This window comes from Amblyomma americanum, chromosome 10 (assembly GCF_052857255.1).
Source record: "Amblyomma americanum isolate KBUSLIRL-KWMA chromosome 10, ASM5285725v1, whole genome shotgun sequence".
Lineage (NCBI taxonomy): Eukaryota > Metazoa > Arthropoda > Arachnida > Ixodida > Ixodidae > Amblyomma > Amblyomma americanum.
In genome coordinates, this window is record NC_135506.1 from 30,619,415 (window position 1) to 30,625,952 (window position 6,538).

Sequence of the window (6,538 nt, forward strand, 5' to 3'; positions counted from 1 at the left end):
GAATCACACGACGAATTTCGTTGTAATTAATCTCGCAAGTATAGTGGGCGAATAATGCGTTTTTCCAGTAAAGATCAGATATCGTATTCCGTTTGACAACTGAGGATTAGTGTCTCTTTTCTTACGTGCCAAGGCGGGACTGTATACGCTATCAGAAACACAGTATAGTTGAGGGATCTGAATAAACCGTATATCTAATCGGTGTTTCTGTTGCCAAGAGTGCTCAACAGCACCAGTTAATATCGGAAAAGCATACGCAAGAAATATTGCGTCGGATTCGTAACGTGCTAAGTTATTCGCGACAGGTACAAGGTTTCTCATCACCGTTGCACTGAAGATTCTGTGGAGCGAGACATTGTCAACCGAACATTCATATTGTCTGTCCAGGAAGTTATGATATGCAGATAGACAACACCAGCATTGTTCATCAGCCCTGAAAAATCTAGAAGAGGATTAGAAAAAAAAAGGTGAGTAACATGCTATATTTAGGACTGGGTGTGTAGGCATCGAGTTTAATACATATCATCGGCCACGAAATAAAGGGTGTCTGGCTTGAAACCTGGTCCAGTGGTTTAGGGGGACCCGCCGCGGTGGCTCAGTGGTTAGGGCGCTCGGCCATTGATCCGGAGTTTCCGGGTTCGAACCCGACTGCGGCGGTTGCGTTTTTATGGAGGATAAACGCCAATGCGCCTATGTGCTGTGCGATGTCAGTGCACGTTAAAGATCCCCAGGTGGTCGAAATTATTCCGGAGCCCTCCACTACGGCACTTATTTCTTTCTTTCTTCTTTCACTCCCTCCTTTATCCCTTCCCTTAGGGCGCGGTTCAGGTGCCCAACGATATATGAGACAGATACTGTGCCACTTCCTTTCCCCAAAAGACGAATTATTATTATATTATTATTTAGGGGGACCCCTCAGGATCGAGTGGAATTGAAGCTATGGCATAATCGGTTATGTGCACCCCACCGTCGCAGTACATCTACAAAGGAAAGCTTCACAGTTTTCTCAAGGTTTGGCAGTTGAACAAAATTGAGTACTGGTCCGGGCACGAATCTGGGACTACTGCTAGAACGGAGCAGTCGCTCTATCAACTAAGCGGAACAGGACGGCTATCCGATGTTAGTGCGAGACCGAATTGATCAACTATAAAAGCGGGAATGAATTCATCGTTTCAAGGTTTTCTCAGATCTTCGCAGGCGAAGATCTGGGAAAACCTTAACCTTTCCCGCAGCCAGTACGTATTGAGTGGGTCCCACGGGATCTGCTGACCTATCAAAGCCAGGCAGATTTAGCGACCCGCCTTGAGAATACAAACTCATCACCGCCTCGGCTTTTTCATTTGGACAACTTTACCCTCCTTTCATCAAGAAAGGAACCCCTCCGGCGCCGCACACGTGCTCTCATCCCTCCGTGTGCGGTAACCCTCCCCCGCGGTCTTACCCGTGCAGAGGAGGTTGCGCTTAGGAGGATCCGGGTCGGGGTTGCCCTGACACCAGCCATCACTCGGAAGTGGCCTCAGTACTGAGAATTGTTTCCTCGGCCAGGGTGTTCGATATGTAAACACGAGGAAATTGAAACCGACATTCATCACTTACTGTGGGACTGCCCAGCTCTCAAGCCTACAAGGATCCGGCACCTGATGGTAGCAGGTCTTTCACCAAGCAACCCTGCTTCATACATTGCCTGGACGCAGGGACCGTACCATCGTTCTCTACTGGACTTCATCAAATCAGCTAACCATTATCCATTCATTTAATCTTTACTACATCATTCATCACACCTTCACCCATCATTGTATGCCCTGGGGCAATAAATTTCGCTTTAAAAAAAAAAGACATTCGTGCTGGACCGAATTAGGACGGTGACGAGCATAATGTTTATGGACTGCTAGCTTAAGCAACAAGTTTCCCGATGATGTTGTCTGATGCCGCAGTTCTCCATGTATCGATCTCACGCCAGCAAGCTTGTATCGTTTGTGATAGGTCATCATGAGTCGGCCAATCACTACAACTAACGAGGTGACAGTCGATCTGCAGCAGTCCAATCATGAACTGACATCGGGTTCCATCCTGGCCGCGGCGGTTTCATTTCGATGGATGCGAAATGCTTGAGGCCAGTGTACCGTGCGATGCCTGTGCACGTTAAAGAACCCCAGGAGGTCGAAATTATCCTAAGCACTCCACTACGGCGCCCCTCATAGGTTGAGTTGCTTAGGGACGTTAAACCCCATAAATTAAACCATTTCAGTTCACATTTACGGGGCACACCTAATCTCTCTTCCATAGTCAGCATAATTGTCGGAAGTTTTACGAGAAAAAAAAGGCGTTTTATATGTTAGTGAGAAGTCAAATGCCTAATTTTTATTACGGTCAAGTTCGATGAAGCAGTTATTCCGATCTACAGAAAAAAAAAATGACCGCTGTTACAGTTTGCGGGCGGACGCCAGCTGACGAAAGCTCATATCTTTAACTTCGTGCGAGATCTTAGCTGCCACAAATCTTGCCATTGTGCAGTTCTTGCACTGAACTTGGAAACTGCACCCTCGCATACAAGCCTCGGGGCGGGCAGGACACTTGCCAACTAACGCGAAGCTCTGATTTAACCAAACTCGAAGCCCCGCAGAGCCGATTCATCGCAAGAACCACCGCGCAAACCGCGCAGGTGCGGATGCAGCCATCTTTCGAGGCACGCAAAACATATCGGACCATTCAAAAACGGCACTCTCATACAACGGCCGCACTGCATTGTGCAACCGAATGCCAGTCTGCAGCCACACAATACGAACGGTGGAACGGCAGCAATAGGAGAAGGAGAGAGGAGGCTGAGTGGAGAGGGCGCTGCGGAGGAGCGATAGAGCACTCCGCTCGGTCCGATTGTCTTCTATAACTCTGCTTCAGGTGTGTTCCATGCAGGTGAACGGCTGCTGCTGCTGCTAGTTTGGGGTCCCGGTCACGATCTAAGCGTGTAGGAAGTCGTAAAGCTTTGGCCATTGTTCGTTCGTGTGTAACGTCTTCCCCCTCAGGTTGTGCCCGTCCCTTGCCCGATAGCGCGAGTGCTATGCGTCGTGCTCCTATCGTGGTCACGCTCGCTAAGTTCGCGCCGCGGTCGATGCTGTTGCGTCTACACTATGCCCTTCCTCGCGATGATTGCATCGTCTTCGTTATGCGGCTGTAGTGGGCGAGCGAGTGAGTGCGGAGGGGTGGCGTGCGTGCGAGTATTTATGGGAGGGCCCCCGTGGACTGCTAGGTTCGTCACGCGTAAGCCCGTCGCCTTGAAACAATGCGAGTTCGCGCGTGCGCGTGTAGACGTGTTTGTGGGCGCGTGCGTGGGTAGGTTTGTGTGTGCTCGTGCTCATCTCGGTTCCGGCACTAGTGATGTATACGCGTTGGCGGACGTATCTCCTTTCCTTTATGAACGAAAAAAGAGGGAGTGGGGGGAGGGGGATTCATCGGTTGTAAAGAGGAAGTTTTGAAAATTGAAGCTGTCGTCTCACGGCCATGTTTAATAATAATAATAATTGGTTTGGGGGGAAAGGAAATGGCGCAGTATCTGTCTCATATATCGTTGGACACCTGAACCGCGCCGTAAGGGAAGGGATAAAGGAGGGAGTGAAAGAAGAAAGGAAGAAGAGGTGCCGTAGTGGAGGGCTCCGAATAATTTCGACCACCCGGGGATCTTTAACGTGCACTGACATCGCACAGCACACGGGCGCCTTAGCGTTTTTCCTCCATAAAAACGCAGCCGCCGCGGTCGGGTTCGAACCCGGGAACTCCGGATCAGTAGTCGAGCGCCCTAACCACTGAGCCACCGCGGCGGGGCGGCCATGTTTCGAGAAACGTGAATCAGAGAGACGTCATTCGTCCAACGATCGCGAATGGTGTGCTGATGGGTTCCATTTGCATCAGCAGCGCATAAATTAGGAGCGTGGTTTCCGTGGTACTAATTAAGTGTTGCGGACCGATTTTTCCCTTTGTATTTGCTTGCGTTCCAAGACTGCGCTCTGAACTAGGAGCGGACTCCGTTAGAGAACAACCTTGTTTAAGTCCGACCTCCTAGATGCCATTAACGGGCTCACTGATGTCTTGATGAGCGGGCAATTTAGACCTGAGCAGAGATTCGTGCATCGTTACACCAATAAAATTTATTCTCCTTGTTTTTCTTAATGCAGCTTTGTCTGGTTGTGGCTGTTTTCTTAAACTTTGTTGGCCTTCCTGTTGTAGTGTGTAGCGAGGCATGCCTTACTATTTCGGTAAGACATACTGAAAGAGTAGTAGTGATTTGGAAGCTTCAACTTCGGTCTGCGCTCTCCCTCACGTTAACCCCTTACATACCATTGGAAGAACGGACATTTTTTGGGGGTTGTTTTTATTATTTTGAACTGAAAATAATATATTAGTTACATTGGCATAAACCACATCAAAATTAAACTAAATAAATGTACTATTTTATAAAATGCATTTATAATAGAAATATTAGGCAGTATCGTGAAATGTTATTTACCTATTAGAAAGTTTGCTGAAAATTATGGTAAATATATATGACATTGTGCTCATAACGCGAAAAGAAACAAATGTCCCTGAAAATTTTGGAATATACAAAATGCTGCCTGTTTTGTATAAAGCTTCTGAAAGCTTGAATGCTTTGACTGACAAATACCTCGGGCTAGAAGAAACTGTTTTATGCCTCATAGGAAGCAGCTATAGATAGATCAATAGACCCTCGATAGATCAATAATACAAGAAATAATTGCAGCAACAGTTAACGCATAATTATAAAATAAAGAAAATAACAAATGAATGCTTCACCACGAAAACAGTACAAAAGCACAAAACGCAGGTAATATACATAAAAAGAGAATAAAACATCAGCATTCCAACAAAAATACCTTGAGGTTATCCTTGAATGCAGGCAAGGAAATTGATGTTTTCAGAGTGGGCGGCAATGCATTCCAAAATGAAATTGCTTGAAAAGACGACGTCGTTTTACCATAATTGGTAAAACGACGATGCAGGTAACTAATAAATAAATAAATAAATAAAAAGACTTTGGGGAGCAGAAAATCTTTGTTTGCTGCAACTCTGGTAGGGTTGTGACTGATCAGGAGGATGGGGTCTACAAACTGAAAATGTACGGTGCCATGTAGTAGTTTAAAGAACATGATTCAAAGGTGATATTGGAAAAGCTGGCGGACTGGTAAAATATTGCGCTCATGCAATAAAGAACGAGCATTAGTAGAGAAAGGGCTAAGGATGCTTCTGTCTGCCATCACTTCGCCTAATAAAGACGATCGTAGCTTTAATAACTTTTCTATGCCCCCTGTAACACTTTCCTGAACGACTTTTCTATTCCTTTAACGCTAAAATTAATCCAATTGCCTACCGGTACCCTGACGAAGTAGGGCTGACACGTAGAAGCATCGGCACTTATCTGAGCTTTGTCAGCCCCGGAAAGCGCTTCGACTATCTACACCTTTTTTTCACCGTCTACAGTTAGCTTACGTTTCAACTTTTGTCTTTCTTTGCTTCACGTCTTCTCGCACGGATCCACGCACCTCAAATTACATTTTCGAGCTGCAAGGCATAGCTATGAGCCGGCTTCACTCTAACGCGCTCTACGACTCTAACCAAGAACGAGTCAAGCAATTTATGATTAAAAATACCACATTCAAGTTTATATACAGCCAGAACTGCCGCAACTAGACACCATGCAGGCTTTCTAGCAGCCCCACTGAGGCAAGCTTCTAAATCAGTCCCAGAAAAAAAAAGAAAAGAAACTAGGTATGCGCCAACGCACGCCACATGCTCAATTAGGGCTCATTCACTGAATCCCACGCTGGGCTTTTGCACTGCGAACGAGAGTAGCACCAGGGTGGTTTGCAGCTAGTGCAAGTTAACACCGAAATGCGGTTAGAAAGAACAGACGTACTCTAACGTCCCAACGGGGATGAAACAGCGACCCTCCTAGCCCTCCCCGCCATGCCAGAGGCACAAAAACGAAACAAATAAATAATGCGAAAGCGCGAAGCGAGCTTTGGAAAGTGCTGAGCACGAGGGAAGATAAGCGGCCATGTGGCACGGCACGGCCCCGAATGAAAAGTTGCGTGTGCTTGCATGCGAGTGAAATTGTTGTGGGAGCGTGCGCGCGAGGTTGCGTGGCCATACTGCCATTTTCAAAAGCCGCCCACTGTGCCTTTCTTCTTGCTCTGTCTATTCTGAGGGCTCCCCTCCAGCGCCGCCCTTCCTAGCACTCTGTGCGTAGTCCCCATCAATGCACCCCCCTACACACCCTTCTTTTACTATTCTCCCTTGGTGCGGTTCCCCACTAGGTGTGTATGACACTAGTCAGTAGACCCTGGTTGAGAATCCGAACCTCTCTCGTCGCTAACGTTTATAGCCAACAGATGGCAGCGCCACCCGGTCTTATAAAAAAATAACTATAAAACGCGTTTCTTCCGCTTACCTATGTCTTCTAAGTTTTATTTCTCCCACTAGATGGCGCGACAAGCGCCTACATTCAATTTTTGAACAAATTTGTGTG